The following is a 14,549-nucleotide window of genomic DNA, read 5'->3' as shown; positions in this document are numbered from 1 at the left end:
GCAGCACAGGAGGGTGGCAGCAGCAGCAGAAGCAGCCCAAGGCAGGAAGGGGCACAGCTAACTTCCCCCCAAAAGCTCCTGAGAGCAAGCAACAGCAGAAGCAGCTAACAGCAGCAGCAGCAGTAGACTGAGGCAGGAAGGGGCCTGGCCATCTTCTCCCATGAAGCTCCTGTCTATTTGTATCTTCCAGTGTACATGGGCCTCAAGGCCCACCCAGTTAACTAATCACCCCCACTGTGTGGGGCCAAAGGTTGAATGATGAAACTAATAATTTTTTTTTTTAGTGGTGCTGGTGGTGGTGGTGGGGAACTAAGGGAAATAAAAACCAGGTTAGGAGTGACATGGGGATCAAAATGTGAAAATAAGTGCTCCAGAAGGGGACAGTTAGAAGAGCCCCCTGGGCCACACCCACTGGTCCTCAAAGGCATCTAAGGAGCTGGTGGACGTCGCCCATTCTTGCTCTGCCCGGAGACATGCACAGAGGAGGGAAAGGAATGCAGTCTCACAGTCCCTGGATATCTTCCTAGCTGGAGCCTCCTTCTTGGTCAAGTAGAGGGCCCACTTGGCCAGGGCCAGGAGAAGGTTGACTAGGAGGTCCTGGGACTTGATGGGGCCACAGATGGGATGACCAAAAATAAAAAGGTGGGGGTGAATTGCATTGAGAACCTCAGGAAGAGGTTCTGGAGGTGGAGCTGGAGGGCCTGCAGACTGGTGCACTTGAGTGTCATGTGCGCCAGGTTCTCCCTCTGCCCACAGAAAGCGCAAGAGACCAGGGTGTCTGTGAAGGTCATCACATACATGCCTGTGGCAATGGCTCCATGGAGATGCTGCCAGATGAAGTCCCCAGTGGCTTGTGGAATGAAGGTGGAGTCCAGGGTCAGGCACTGGGGTGCCCTAGCCACACCCTAGTCGAGCAGGTTCCAACACTTGGTGTCTGGGCAGGACATGAGGGTGGCATGATGGATAGTGTGGTGCCTGAGAGTGTAGAAGTGGTGGTGGTGATGGATGGTGGAAAAGTGGACCAGTCTGGTGTCCTCCACCCAGCATAGGTGTTGGATCAGGGAGTGCCAGAAGGCTGGGTGAGGCGCCAGCCCCATGACAAACTGTGGTGGGCTGAAGAACATGGTGGGGGTGGGGGGGGTGGACCACCACCATGCAGAAACTGGTCAACAAGGGCAAGGGCATCAGGAGGTAGGGCAGATTTCACCTCCTGGACCAGATGGCAGGTCACACGTATTGTGTGTAGACCCATGTGCCAGGCCAGTGCAGTGGGGTCCACACACTCCTACCTATCGTAGTCTAGGAGGTCTCTGATACATGTGACACCAGCCACTATGAGCCTCTGTCACAACTGGGGTGCCTCTGGTGTTGGCATCTCAAGCTGGGGGTTCCAGAGGAGGGGCTTGATGAGTGGGATGGCACCAGGCCTGGAGGAGGTTGTGGTGGAACTCTGGCAACCCTGCAGGTCCTGCAGGAAAAGCTCCACAGGCCGAGGAGTTGCCAGTAATATTGGAGCCCCTGAAAGTGGCAGAGGCAGGTGCGGCCCAGGTGGCCCTATGCCACCTGTCTACTGTCATTGTACAGGCTGTCCTCAGACTTACGACACAATTGGTTCCTGAAAACTGCAACTTAAGTCAAAAAGTTGAAACTTGGAATGAATTTTCTCATAAGAAACAATGTTATAAATGGGGGATTTGTTCCTGAACCAAGGCCTGATACCCTATTTTCACCAAAAATACCCCAGAATTTTGTGCTCGATCAATTAGAGATGAGTAATATAGCTACATTAATGGATTTAAATTGTAAATAGCAATCATATTGATTTGGAAGGACTTCTTTGAGGTGACTTTGCTGGACTTTTGGAAAGGCTGTTGGTTAGACTTTTTGAAGGGTTCTTGGCTGGAGTCTTCTCAGGAGTCTTGCCTGCAAGTTTTTCTGGAGTCTTGTCTGCTTTCTTAAAGAAAGTGTCCAAGCAAGTTGGGACAGACGTTCTCCAGGGAGATGAGCGACACAGCGAACTTGTTTGCTGGCATGCCGTATGTCGGATCAAGCATTGTAAGTTGAAACTGACATCATAAAGTTGAAACAGGCTGTTAATTTATAAATGTTGTAAGTGCAAAACGTTGTAACTCGAAGTATTGTAAGTCAGAGACTGCCTGTATAGCAGTTGCTGCAGGGCCTGAAAATGGAACATCAGGACTTGGCTGTGCAGGCAAACCAGTCCCTGGCCACCATCCTAGAAAGGGAGAATCAAGACCCTGGCAATGAACCAGTGCTGTCCTGGCCAGAAAAAAACTCGAGTGCCTATCTCTGGAGCCCTGCTGTGATATCAAGGGACACAGGCAGGGTGTGTAAGTCGTGCCAGAGCATGGACAAGACCAGGTGGTTCAGCACCAGCACTCTCCCACGCAGGGAGAGACACCTCAGGAGCTCTGACTATTCCTGGAGCCACTTCACCACCCTTTCCTCCAGTTGGTGTCAGTTCTCCAGTAGGAAAGGGTCTGTGGGGGACAGGTAGACCCCCAAGTAGGTCAGTGAGACCATTCTTCAGCAGATTCTGTGCAGTGTGGGTAGGAGTGAGCCCATCTGCCACCTGTCACACACTGCCAGGACAAAGCTCTTGACCCAGTTGACCCAGGCAGAGGAAGCTGCTGAGTACAATGCCCTGCAGGCCTCCACGTGCACCAGGTCACATGAGTCCTGCACCGTGGGGAGTATGTCATCATCATACATTGACAGGACCAGATTCGCCGCCAGCTCCTGGGGCATTAACCCTGCCACCTGCCCCTGCAGGTGGATGAGGAAGGGCTCTAGGGCCAAGCTGTACAGCTGTCCTGACAGTGGGCAGCCTTAATGCACTCCTCTCCTGAATGGGATGGGCTCCATCATGGTCCAGTTGAGCTTGACCAAACACTCTGCAGAGGAATACAGCACCTGGGGAGCCCACATGAAGTGGGGCCCAAAGCCAAAGGCCTGCAGGGTGCCTCTGAGGTACCCGTGATCCACTCTATCAAATGCCTTCTCCTGGTCCATGGATAGGAGGGCGAAAGACATGTCCTTCCAGTGCGCTGATCTAGGAGGTCTTGAACCAGGTACAGGTTGTTGAAGATGGAACATCTGGGCACCGTGTACGTCTGGTTAGGATAAATTATGTCTGTTAGCTTGGACTTCAGGCACAGCGTGATGGCCTTAGCTACCACCTTGTAGTCCATGCAAACGAGGGACACCGGGTGCCAGTTCCTCAGGTCATGGGGATCTTCCTTTATTTCCAGGAGGGTCAGCATGGCCCTCTAGTGTTATAGGAGCTGCCCACTTCCTTTGGGTTTGGCCCAGACCTCAGCAAAGTGCGGGCCAAGGACATCCCAGAAGGCCCAGTAGAACTCTACGGTCAGCCCGTTGATGCCTGGCGCCTTGTTTCCAGCCATCAGGCAGAAGACAGCTGAAAACTTGGCCAAGGTGAGAGGAGCCTCCAGCTGGTCCCATTTGCCTGTGCTGACCTGCAGAAGTACATCCCACAGGGTCTGACAGGTTTTGGCATTGGTCAGATCCAGGGAGAAGAGTTCTTCATAGAAGGCTTGAACGCACCACTGCATCTCACCTGGCCCTGTGAGGGGATGCCATCAACCACCAGAAGGCAGGTGATGTGCTTCTTGGCTCCCTGCCTCCTCTCCAGGGCATAGAAGAAGCAGAAGCCATGGTCCATCTCCCGAAGGAGCTGGACACGTGAGCAGACAAACGCACGGTGGGCAAGGTGGTTGTCCAGTGTACGAAGCTCTTACTGCCTCTCTGCAGCAGGCAGCCTGGCACCACCTCAACGTCCTGGAGAACCTCCTGCTGCAGGCCTGGGGAGAACAGGGTGACCACTCTGCAAGAGGTGGCCGAGAGGTGACTAATAAAGGCTCTGCCTCCCCACTCCAGTCACCAGTTAGGCTTGTGGGCCAGAGTCATTAGGGTCTCCTTCAAGAATACCACAGGGTACTCCGCCTCCTGAAGGAAGGAGAGCACCCAGCATCTCTGGAGACCCTTTTTGCAGCCATGGACATTGAGGGTTATGATTTTAAATGAGCTCATGGCTCAGGTAGGGGGTGGAGTGGATGGTTTAGCATGGGCCTCGTGCATCTCAATGCCCAGTGTGGGGTTTGCCAGCTCTAACAGTGCCCTCCCATAAGTATAGAGGACATCTAGGAAATTGCGGGTTCGCCTATAGATCTGGGAATTGTAGCTTTTGGTCACCTTGCCTTCCCTTGCCAGTGCCCTTGCAGTGGCAAGGATGCAGTCAAAATCTCCCAAGCAGTCCAAGTTGAGCTGTACCTTGCTGGTGTGCCACTGGGTGTACTTGCAGTCAAGAATTACAAGTAGTTCACCCCTGCCTGTTCTCAGGCATCTTCCTCCTGATCCTGGGGCTCAGACCCCAGACTCTAGTTAGGAGTGGGAGAGCTCTGCAGCTCCCTGGTGCACCACGTGAGCTTGCTGGAGGCCACCAGACTGGTCCACTTTTCCACTGTCTATCGCCTTCACCTCTACATGCTTGTGTGTTGCACGATCCATCATGCTGCCCTCACGTTCCACCCAGACATCAAGTGGCGGGACCTGCTCAGTGAGGGCATGGCTGGGGCAACCCAGTGGCTGAGTCTGTACTCCACCCTCATCCCACAAGCCACTGGGGACCTCAGCTTGTGACTCCTCCATGGAGCCATTGCCACAGGTGTGTATGTGGCAAGCTTCACAGACACCCTGGTCTCTTGTCCTTTTTGTGGGCAGAGAAAGACCCTGATACACACAGCCCTCGAGTGTGTCAGGCTGCAGCCCCTCCACCTCCACTTACAAAGCCTTCTCCTATGGTTCTGGATTAATTTCAACTCCCACCTTTTTATTTTTGGTCACCCCATCCATGGCCCCACCAAGTCCCGGGACCTCCTGGTTAACCTTTTCCTGGCCCTGGCCAAGTGGGCTCTGTACTTGAACAGGAAGGAGGCTGTAGCCAAGAAGGTCCCTGGAGACTGTGGGGCTGCTTTACTCTCACTTGTCTGGGCACATTTCCTGGCATAGCACAAGTGGGCGGCATCCACTGTCTCCTTAGATGCCTTTGAGGACCAGGGGGTGCAGCCCAGGGGACTTTGCTTGGTGTCCCCCTTTGGAGAACTTCTTTTCACATTTTGAACCTTTAACCCCCACATGGACTAGTTGCAGCATGGCTTTGCAGGTCGCTCTCCACTGTCTGGCAGCTCATGGGTGCTGCAGCTGTCACCTGTGGCTCAGCACCACTCAGCCCATGTGGCCCAGAGTTGTGAGACAGTGCACAGTGCCCTGCTGAGCCAGGTTGCACCCTCAGGATACTGCAGCATGGTTTCCAGGTGGCTGGGGCTGAGCCCTGCAGCCACCTGTGCAGTGGAGCTGTGCAATGAGGCTCTGAGTGGCCCCGACCACTGCTGCTACTGCTGGTGAGTACAGAGGGCTACAGCTGGGTGATAGAGTGAGCAGGGATCGGGGGGAATGAGTGGGCGGTGTGGGGAATGAACATGGGTGGAAGAAACAATGGGGAGTTGGGGGAATGAACGGAGGGCAGAGGGAAGAAAGGGGGAGTTGGGGAAATGCTCGCCGGCGAGCCTCCGGTTGCCTCAGGGCATGGTCTGGGACTGTGCCCTGACCTGCTTTTTTCCCGCCATGTTTTTTCAAAGTTAGCCCTTCTGGAGTCCAAAACTATTATTGTAGACCTATTATTGTCCATCCTAACATTTAAAATAAACTGAATAAATTAATTTGGGGTTTTTGTGTGAGATTGATACAGACTGTGGGAGGTATTTGGATCAGTATGGTATTTGGATCAGTTTAATCTTTCTCTTTTAGTTTCTTCCATCTTCTAACAGTATCTTCAGTCTTGCTTGATTCTTCCTTCTTCCTTCTGCCATACCTCTACCAGTGGCAGTCCTGCCATTCTGTAATGTGTCAAGCTTCCCTCTTCATTTATGTAGACACTAAACTGATTCCTCAGTTCCTTTTCACATTTTCTGGCTGCTTTTTCTGTTGTTCTTACAGCTTTGTGCTACCATGGGTTGCTCTCCGCTTCTGAAGTTATGCCAATTAGGAAGTCATCTTTGATAGGTTTCTAGATCTACTGCTTTATATATGCTGCTTCAGCTTTTTTGCTCAAAGATCTTTATCTTCTTATTAACCCTTAATGTGTGTGACTGCTCACAGCATGTTCTAATTTTGACACTGCTTACCATTCCACAGATTTCGTATGGTCAAAGTGTAATGTGTGAGAAGCCGGGGTAGAGGAGATCAACTACTTCTTCCCCTCAGGGACTCTTCTGCCACGCCTTTGTTGTTGGAAGAAAAAAAAGAGATGTTAATCCCTGGGATATCACACAATCAATCACCCTGCTATTAAAGAAAACAAAAAAATAGTTTTATTAAGATTTCTCATTATAATGGCAGTTTGTGGCCATTTTTCTCTGGGTCCATGGCTTTAACTCCCTCTCTCTCACTTGGTTGAAAAACAGGGAAGTTATGTTATAACCTCTCCCTTTTCTCTTCCTCTCTTTGCTGGTCCCCACTCCCTACCTCAGCCCTACAAGGAGTTTCCCTCATTGGAACAACCACATAAGTGCTCATGGTTTTAGCATCCTTTCTGTCACCAATCTCTCACCATGGTTTTCTTCACCCGGTGAGTTAGACTCCTCAGCATTGGCTCTCAATTCAGATCCATCTCTGACCATGCTGGCCATGCTCTCTCACATCTCTTTGTGTTCCCCAAGGGGCAAACTTCTGCCCATCGTGTCCCCTCTTTTGTAGACCCCGAACCCTCATCTCCATTTCTTTCACCCGGTATGGAAAGAGGCACAGCTGCACCTCATGTCCCAGTCACTGCCTTTTCCATGAACTGGCTCCCCCACTTCTTGTGAGAGGAACTGTCCCAGCCACCTGCAGAGGGTTCAGGATTGTGAGTATGATGGGGGTAGAAAGGTAAGAAAGGTTTATTGACTTAACAAAAACACAACTACATGTAGTAACAAAACAAACAATGACAGACAAAAGCAATTTGCATCAGCAACTTATCAGCAGTCCCCTCTGATGCCTGATACACAGCGAGCTTCTCTTTCCACAAAGTTCAGTGAAGTCAGGCATCCCTGAACGACACTGTCCAAAGGGGTACCGGGAAGGACCCTAGAATGCAGTCCTTGGGCTTCTCGAGGTCCACGGGCCCACTGATGCAGGCAACAGCTAACTAATCCTTTTCACAGAGCTGTAACTTCCTTCTGAATGGTTTCTAGATATTCCGGCCAATTTAAAGCTTCTGAATGGTTCTGATAATGTACAACCACTCAGATTCCTTTGACTTCAGCTGTCCTTAGACTGACCAATTAGCAGTACAAGCCTTGCATTCCTTTGATAAGGTAATTTTAACTACACCACAGGGCCTTACTACTTCAAAGCTTTGCTAAATTTACTAGGCCTTACTTTATACAAGGCCTCACTACATCTTAGACTTTAATTAGGCTTTTAGCAACAACATATAGCTTAATATCTAAACAAATACAGAAAAAAACCACTTTGTCTAATCTTCATAGAGTCTTCACTTCAGCAAGCACCTTTATCACACAGACATAATTTCAGCTGTGACAATGAACCAAGGAACAGGGTGACTATCACCCTGTTACAGTGTAACCTTACCCTTAAATAAAAACATTTAGTACCCCACAGTACTGCAGCAGAAAGTCTTTGAGCCACAAAGCCAGGTAAAATCAGAGACAGGAGTAGATCCAGAGGGGATGCAGTGGTTTGGACACTCCCCACTTCCATGACTTCCACTACCATTCCGGGTTGATCCAGGTGCAGGAGGAGCCCCAAGGCTGTTCCGGCCCTGCTCTAGCAGTGAGCTGTGCCTGTTGCTAAGAGGACAGCAGTCCCCTGCCCCATGCTCAGGGGATGGCAGTGGCAGTGGACAGCAGTGGCAGTGTGCAGGCTCCACCCTCCAGCACCTTCTACCTGGCACCATGCCTCTCCTTGTGTCCTACACTGGCTGGTCAGGGAAATAGAGAGATGCAACCTCATCCCTCCATGACCCCTGTGCATGTTCCTGGAGGTGAGGAGCCCATGCTTGCTTAATGTGTTTTAAGGCCTCTTTCTGCTCCCTACACCTGCTCATATGGGCCATAATTTAAATTTGGCCGCAGCTAGTAAGCCAAGTTAAATCTCTGAAAACCAAGAATTACAAGATTATGGTAGACATCATCATTGTAAGTGTTTGGCAGAAAGAGGAATTAGTCAGGGGTAGGGGTGAAGGTTGATAATATAGAGAGACTTGACTTGACCAGGCAGATGCATGGCTGGGGAAGGCTGAGGTGAAGGAGACAAAGGTAGGGGCTCTTTTGTAATAGAGAACCTGGTTTGATATAAGCTTGAGCTACATGGCCAAGGAAGTGTGTAACACGCAAGAAAGCCATTTCCTGTCAAGTCGGTATACAGCATTTCTGAGAACATAGAGAAACGTTTAGAATTCAGTGTCTCCTACAGTGATAATTGTTTAGTGAGAAAGCAAGGAGAAGGTGACCTGCAAACAGTGTCCCGAGGGATATATTGTTTGGAGGACTGTGGGAGAAAAAGATTGGGGGGATAGGAAAACATGGTCCCAGAAGGTGTTCATCAACCCACTTAATACTATTGTGCTTTCTAAGTTATAGACCAGTCAGGAGTGTGAGACATGGAAAAATGAGGTGGCTTTTCTTACCAGCCCTGTCACCTGTCCTCATCGCAAACATGTCATTGCACCATCTTAATCCACTATTATTAAATATCTAGGAGAGGGAAGAAGCCCCTAGGAATAACATTGTATCCTGATGCTATTAAGGATCTGCTATACAACAGAACTGCAGATCTGTGTGATATATGCATCTGCCTACATGGCCCCTAACTTGTGTAGATAAGAGTGCTCCTGTAAGAGAAGAAAACAAAGAAATGAAAAGGAAAACACATAGGAAACAGAAAATGTTGTTGTCCACAGAATTAAATGTGTCCGGTGGTATTTGATGTGCATACCGAATGCTGTGTTCAGAAAAAAAGCAAACCAAACTTGTGAAAATTAGGATATAAAATGTCTAGATATATGCCAATACAGCATTAAGTTTCTCTTTTTTGACTGGTAGCCAAGTAAGTCCAAAGTATGTATATTCTCCCTCTGCCTTTGACCTGCACTGGATAGGACCTGCTTCCAACCATACTAAGATCCAACACTTAACTTGCTCCACAGAAGGAACACCACAGCTACTAAATTTTATAATGCTATTTACTCCCTTTTATAAACTTTTCATCCTGAAGCACATATAAGACTGTGCTTTCCCTTATGCAGCATTAAAGTCTCATCCTTCACTGCTCTTCCAGCTAAGTGCAGATACCCCACACAGATTTAGAGAATTGCTCCTGCATTTTAATACGCTAATTCAGAGTTGGTGGAAACCGCTCTTGATCATCCATTAGGTATGTCCTGACACCTTCCTGTATTTCCTGATTTTCAAAGTTTTAAAATGTGAAACACTTTAAAATTTCATTTCCTGATTTTCAGAAGTTGGAGTTTTCTAAACTCAGTCTTTAACTCAGTATTATGGAGGGTTTCTTTTTTGACATAGATAAAACTAATTTGGGTGTATGGTTTCCACCTTTCTCTGCTTAAATATTTGATATATTCTAGAGATGTTTAGAAAAAGCATGACTGTAAATGCAATGTTCCTGCACCAAACCAGAAAGAGCGGCTGCATGATGATCTGGAACTGTAGCGAATGTGACATCAGAAGCGGAGCTGTCTCTCATATATGGTCACAGGCAGTGTTTTACTATTTTATTGGAGGTTTTAGCCATGAAACATTGGAGATAAACCCCCTGATAATGTCTAAAAAGGTGAAGGTTGTTTCTATTGGCTCCTCCCTGCAGAGATGCAAGCCTGTGAATCTCTATATTTCCTCCCCCTGCTTTGTATTCTTTGTCAGACACAGAGAAGCCCTGGCAGAGTGTGAGGTGCATGCAGGGCAGTGCCAGCAGGGATGAGGGGCATGATGCCAGTGAAGGGGCACCTCTCCACTCAGCTGCTTTGGCTTCTTGTCCTACTTGTTCTTCAGCTAACCAACAGTGAGTATTGTATACATTTCACTCTTATATTTTTTGAATTCTTTTTAGCTAGGAATCAAGGCACTGAGAAAGGAGAGACATAATAATACAAGAAGTTATTCTCTCACTTGTCTGTCTTCCCAGTTATGGACTCTGCATGATGAGCTGTTCAAACAGAGAGGGTTGTTTGGTTTATATATCTATAGTAATTGCTTGCATGGAGGAAAAAAATGAAATAACCACTGATTTTAAAGGAGTAAAGCAAAAGTTAGAAGGAAGTTTAAGATCCATCCAAAATAGGTTTTGATATTGAAGTCACAACTGGAGAATAGGTGGCTTGTTTTCTTAGGGGTAGAATATTAAATTAGAATATGCAACTCATAATTCACTGGGTGTCACTTTAACCTTCATATTGAGTATCTGAATGTGAGAAGTATCTGGTAATCCCAAGGGTCAAGGCTTTTCTGTTCACATGCAGCAATAAGAAGGATTTTTTTTTTCTCGGAGGTGGTGTGTTCTGTCTGGGCTCTGGAAGCCTCTGCTGGGTGGCAGGTCCCGGGCGTGAGGGGCTGGAGCTGAAGAGGTGGGAGGCCCGGGCCGGCCCTTCCGGCGGGCTGGAACCGACGGGGCCCGCAGCCCAGGTGTAGCGCCTGTGCGCTGCTCTAGCGGGGCGGGTGCGTGATGCTGCAGGGCCCGGGGCCTGCGGGGGGACCCGCGAGGTGCGTCCCTGCACGGGAGCGGGACGAGGAGCCGATACCTCCCGCTCCAGGTTTCCCGAGTTGTGCTTTTGGGCCGTAGGCACCGCAGGCCTGTCTTGAGCGTATTTGATTGATGGATTGGCCGCCATTGCTCCAAAGACTCTGAGCGCCTGGGTGTGGTTTCGGTGCTCGGGGTTGTGCACCCAGCGTCAGCCCGAGTGCTGGAAGGCTCGGGCACTTGCCACGGCTAGCCTGGCCTCCACTGCTCCCCTTCGGGGTCTTGCACCCCAACGGGCTCAGGTGTCCCCGGGGGACGCCCCTGGCCCCACTACTCCGTCCCATGTTAATCCTGTAACCCAGTGCTTCTCAAAGTGGTGGGCCGCGGACAGGTGCCGGTTGCGAGCCACTGGTTGCTGGTCCGCAGCAAGTTGCCAGGAAAGAAAGAAATATATTTGCCGGTCCGCAGCGAATTGTCAGAAAAGAAAGAAAGAAATATATTTTCAGAAGCATTTTCTTTCTTTCAGGCATAATATTAATAAAAATTCAAGTTGCCTCAAAGTACAGTTGAAATGTTTCAAAAGTCTAGTGTACAAAGATACAAATGGGACAAAAATGTTCTGGAGGGAGCAGATACTACTGTGTACCCTGATATTTCATTCTGCCTTACATCTAGACAGTAGGTTTATCTTCCAGGCATCCCACAATGAAACACTACCCACTTTTCCCTTGTTTCTGATGGTTTCCCTGCACCCAGGCTGCTGTTGCTCCCCTCCCAGCACTACTGCTGGTTTTTGGCACTCCCAGTGCTGCAGGCATTGGGCTCTTTGCATCCTGGTCACTTGGTATAGCTTGTGGCACTGTGGGACTGGTAAAGCACTAGGCAGGTACAATCATAGAATCATAGCAAAGTAGGACTGGAGGGACCTTAGGAAGTCACCCAGTCCAGACCCTTGCCTAAGCCATCCCTCCTAAACATCCCTGTCTAAACCATTCCAGACAGCAAAGCTTTCTTGGCCCTATGGCCATTGGCATTGGTCCATGCCTCTTGCCAGCCCCCAGGCTAGTACTGAGGGGAGCCTGGAACTCCCCCTGGCTGCTGCACGGGGTCAGAGCAGGGCTGAGCAAACCTGGTCTCAAGAGAGAGCATGTGTAGATGTCCTCCCAGGAGGGCTTACTGCACAGAATTTTATTGTGCAGTAAGCTGACATCAAATTAATATCACATGTAGACGCACACTGGGAGATGGTGGCTATAGAAGCATACTGGCAGTTCCTTTGGGAGATCTTCTGATTGCTACTCATGCAGCTGTGACAGTTGTAAATCATGCCCTCTGGAAGCTGTGGTAGGGGAATGCGTGCCCATCTGCAGCTGAAACCCTGCATTTCAAATGTTAAGAGCACTATTCTTCTTTGGCATGTTTCAAATGTTATATTTATATGCACCCTAAGGTTCCTTCAGCTTATAGCTGCAGAACGCTTCTGGCCCCAGGGATGGGATTCAAGGAAGCAGGGCTGGACACCGAACTTCCCTCTAGAGTCAATAGAGGAAATTAACTTTCTTTGGAGACTGATGGGGAGAGCCTCCTCACTGGGCACCGAGAGCTAGCCAGTAGGAAGCACTGAACACAGGCGTGTGTTGGAATTTCTGTCCCTTTCTAAAACATAGGGCTGGCTTCAGACATGGAGGTACATGTAGCGTGTGGTGCCCTGTCTGTGGCATGCCTGGCACACTAAAACATAACCTGTTCTTCAGATTTGTAGGCTGGGTGCAAATTTTGCTACCAGAAAATCCCAGTAGTAAAAAAAAAAGTGTAGCACAACAATGTGTTGTGATGAACAGCCCAGAAGTGTGAACTGGCAGACATAGAGGCTTAATCCTCCAGGGAGATGCTCTGGCTGCCAGCCAGAGCATCTCTCCTCCTCTGGTTTTCTTTTCCCAAGCCCATGGAGCATGCCTGCCCATGTCCAAGAACTGGTAGTGGTATACTCTCTTCCTCCCTCCATCATCTGGCCTCCGTGATCCAGGAGAAGCTGCATTACACCATAGAAGCCAGAATATCCATCTTTGTGCAGGCATGGATCTTCCTTTGCTTGAAAGATTAGTCTCTGACTATATCCTTCGCCTGTCATTTAGTCTTAGGATGCCACTGCCACTGTTTTCAAGTATTTTCCCAGAAAATACAGGCGGATGTAGAGAAGTTCATTATCTTCCTTGCTGTTGCCTTGATAGTATGAAGAACTCCCTTAGAAAGTTGCAGCTTGCAAGGCCGTCCAGCAGGCTCATTCACTTTTCAGACTATCAAGTATGGTAAATTCACTCTCTCTTGTGCTCCCTAGGGACCTGGAGAAGTGGGAATCTTGCTTGTTCAGCCATTAGGGAAACAGCCATATTGTATAACCAGGGAGTATGGACAGGACCCCTATGCTCTGTGGGGTCCTACGAAAGGCAGAAGGCCAATTGAAGATGGTAGGGGAGGTCTGCAGTGTGTAGTCTGTTGTACTGGAACCCTGGTGCCCCTGGTCTATAAGCACAGGATGCCAGGGCCCTGGACTGTGTCATCTTGATTCACCTGAGCCCACTATGGAGGTGGCATCTGTATTTTGGTGCATGCCATAAACAGTCCAGAGAAGAAAAGACTGGAAGAAGCAAGTCAACTCTGGGAAAGGGCTAGAGAGCCACACAGTCACAATAAGATGTGCAAAAGAGAAGCAAGTAGGTCAGAGTCCAAGATGCATCCAATTTATTTATACAAATAGGAAAAGTGTGGGAATAAATAAGATGACCTGGAAGCTTCAGCATTTGAAAAGAATTAGGAACTGATTGGAAGCACAAAAAAGAATAGCAGGAGCCCAATGTGGCTGCAGAAGGATCTTGTAGGAAATGGCAAAGGTAGGAGGTGCACCCCCTATGAAGAGGCACCACCAACTGTGTCGGTGGTGTCTGTGGGCAGTTGCCGGTTGTCACCCTCTCCCTTACCACCATCAGACGCTGCTGGTGGTCAGAGATTGCTGCTGGCCGCTGGCTGCTACCAATGCTACTGGCAGCATCTGCGGGTTGTTGCCAACTGCAATTCATTGTTTTCCCCCCTTGCCACTGACAGCGCCGGCAGTGGCTGTGGGAACTCCCCACTTACCTCTGCTGCGCTCCCGCCACCGCTGCCATGCTCCTGCCACTGCCAGTGCTGCCATGCCCCACCAGCCACAGGGGGCGTGTATTGCTCATGCTTGTAGGATGCCTCAAATGCAGGTTGAAAGCATATAGGCAATGGAAAAATAAGCAGGTGACAAAGGAAGCATACCAGGAAATAGCTAAACCTGCTGGTACAAAATCAGGAATGCAAAGATAAGGAATGAGCTACACCTGGCAAAGGAGATAAAGACAAAAAGAAGAGATTCTGTAAGCGTGTTGGCCAGAAAAGAAGGATCAAGGAAACGGTAGGTCCATTAGTAACTAGGCAAGGGGGAACTCTTAATGGAAGATGCAAGGAAGGCAAAACTACCTGACAGCTACTTTGCCTCAGGCTTGACAATAAAATTAAGCTTCAGCCAGACACCCAGTGAGGATAATTTGGATAAGGAGGAGGACAAGCTGAGGGAGGAGATGACAAGACAGACAATCATAGAACTTTGGATGGTTCTGAATAAATTCAGGTCAATAGGGCTAGATGCACTTCACCCCAGGGGACTGAAGGAACTGGCAAAAGAGATCTTGGAGCCCTTGGCAATGATCATCATGATTGGGAGATGGGCA

The sequence above is a fragment of the Alligator mississippiensis genome, chromosome 4 (assembly GCF_030867095.1).
Source record: "Alligator mississippiensis isolate rAllMis1 chromosome 4, rAllMis1, whole genome shotgun sequence".
Classification (NCBI taxonomy): domain Eukaryota; kingdom Metazoa; phylum Chordata; order Crocodylia; family Alligatoridae; genus Alligator; species Alligator mississippiensis.
The sequence above is the reverse complement of the archived record's forward strand: the minus strand, read 5'-3'. Positions refer to the sequence as shown.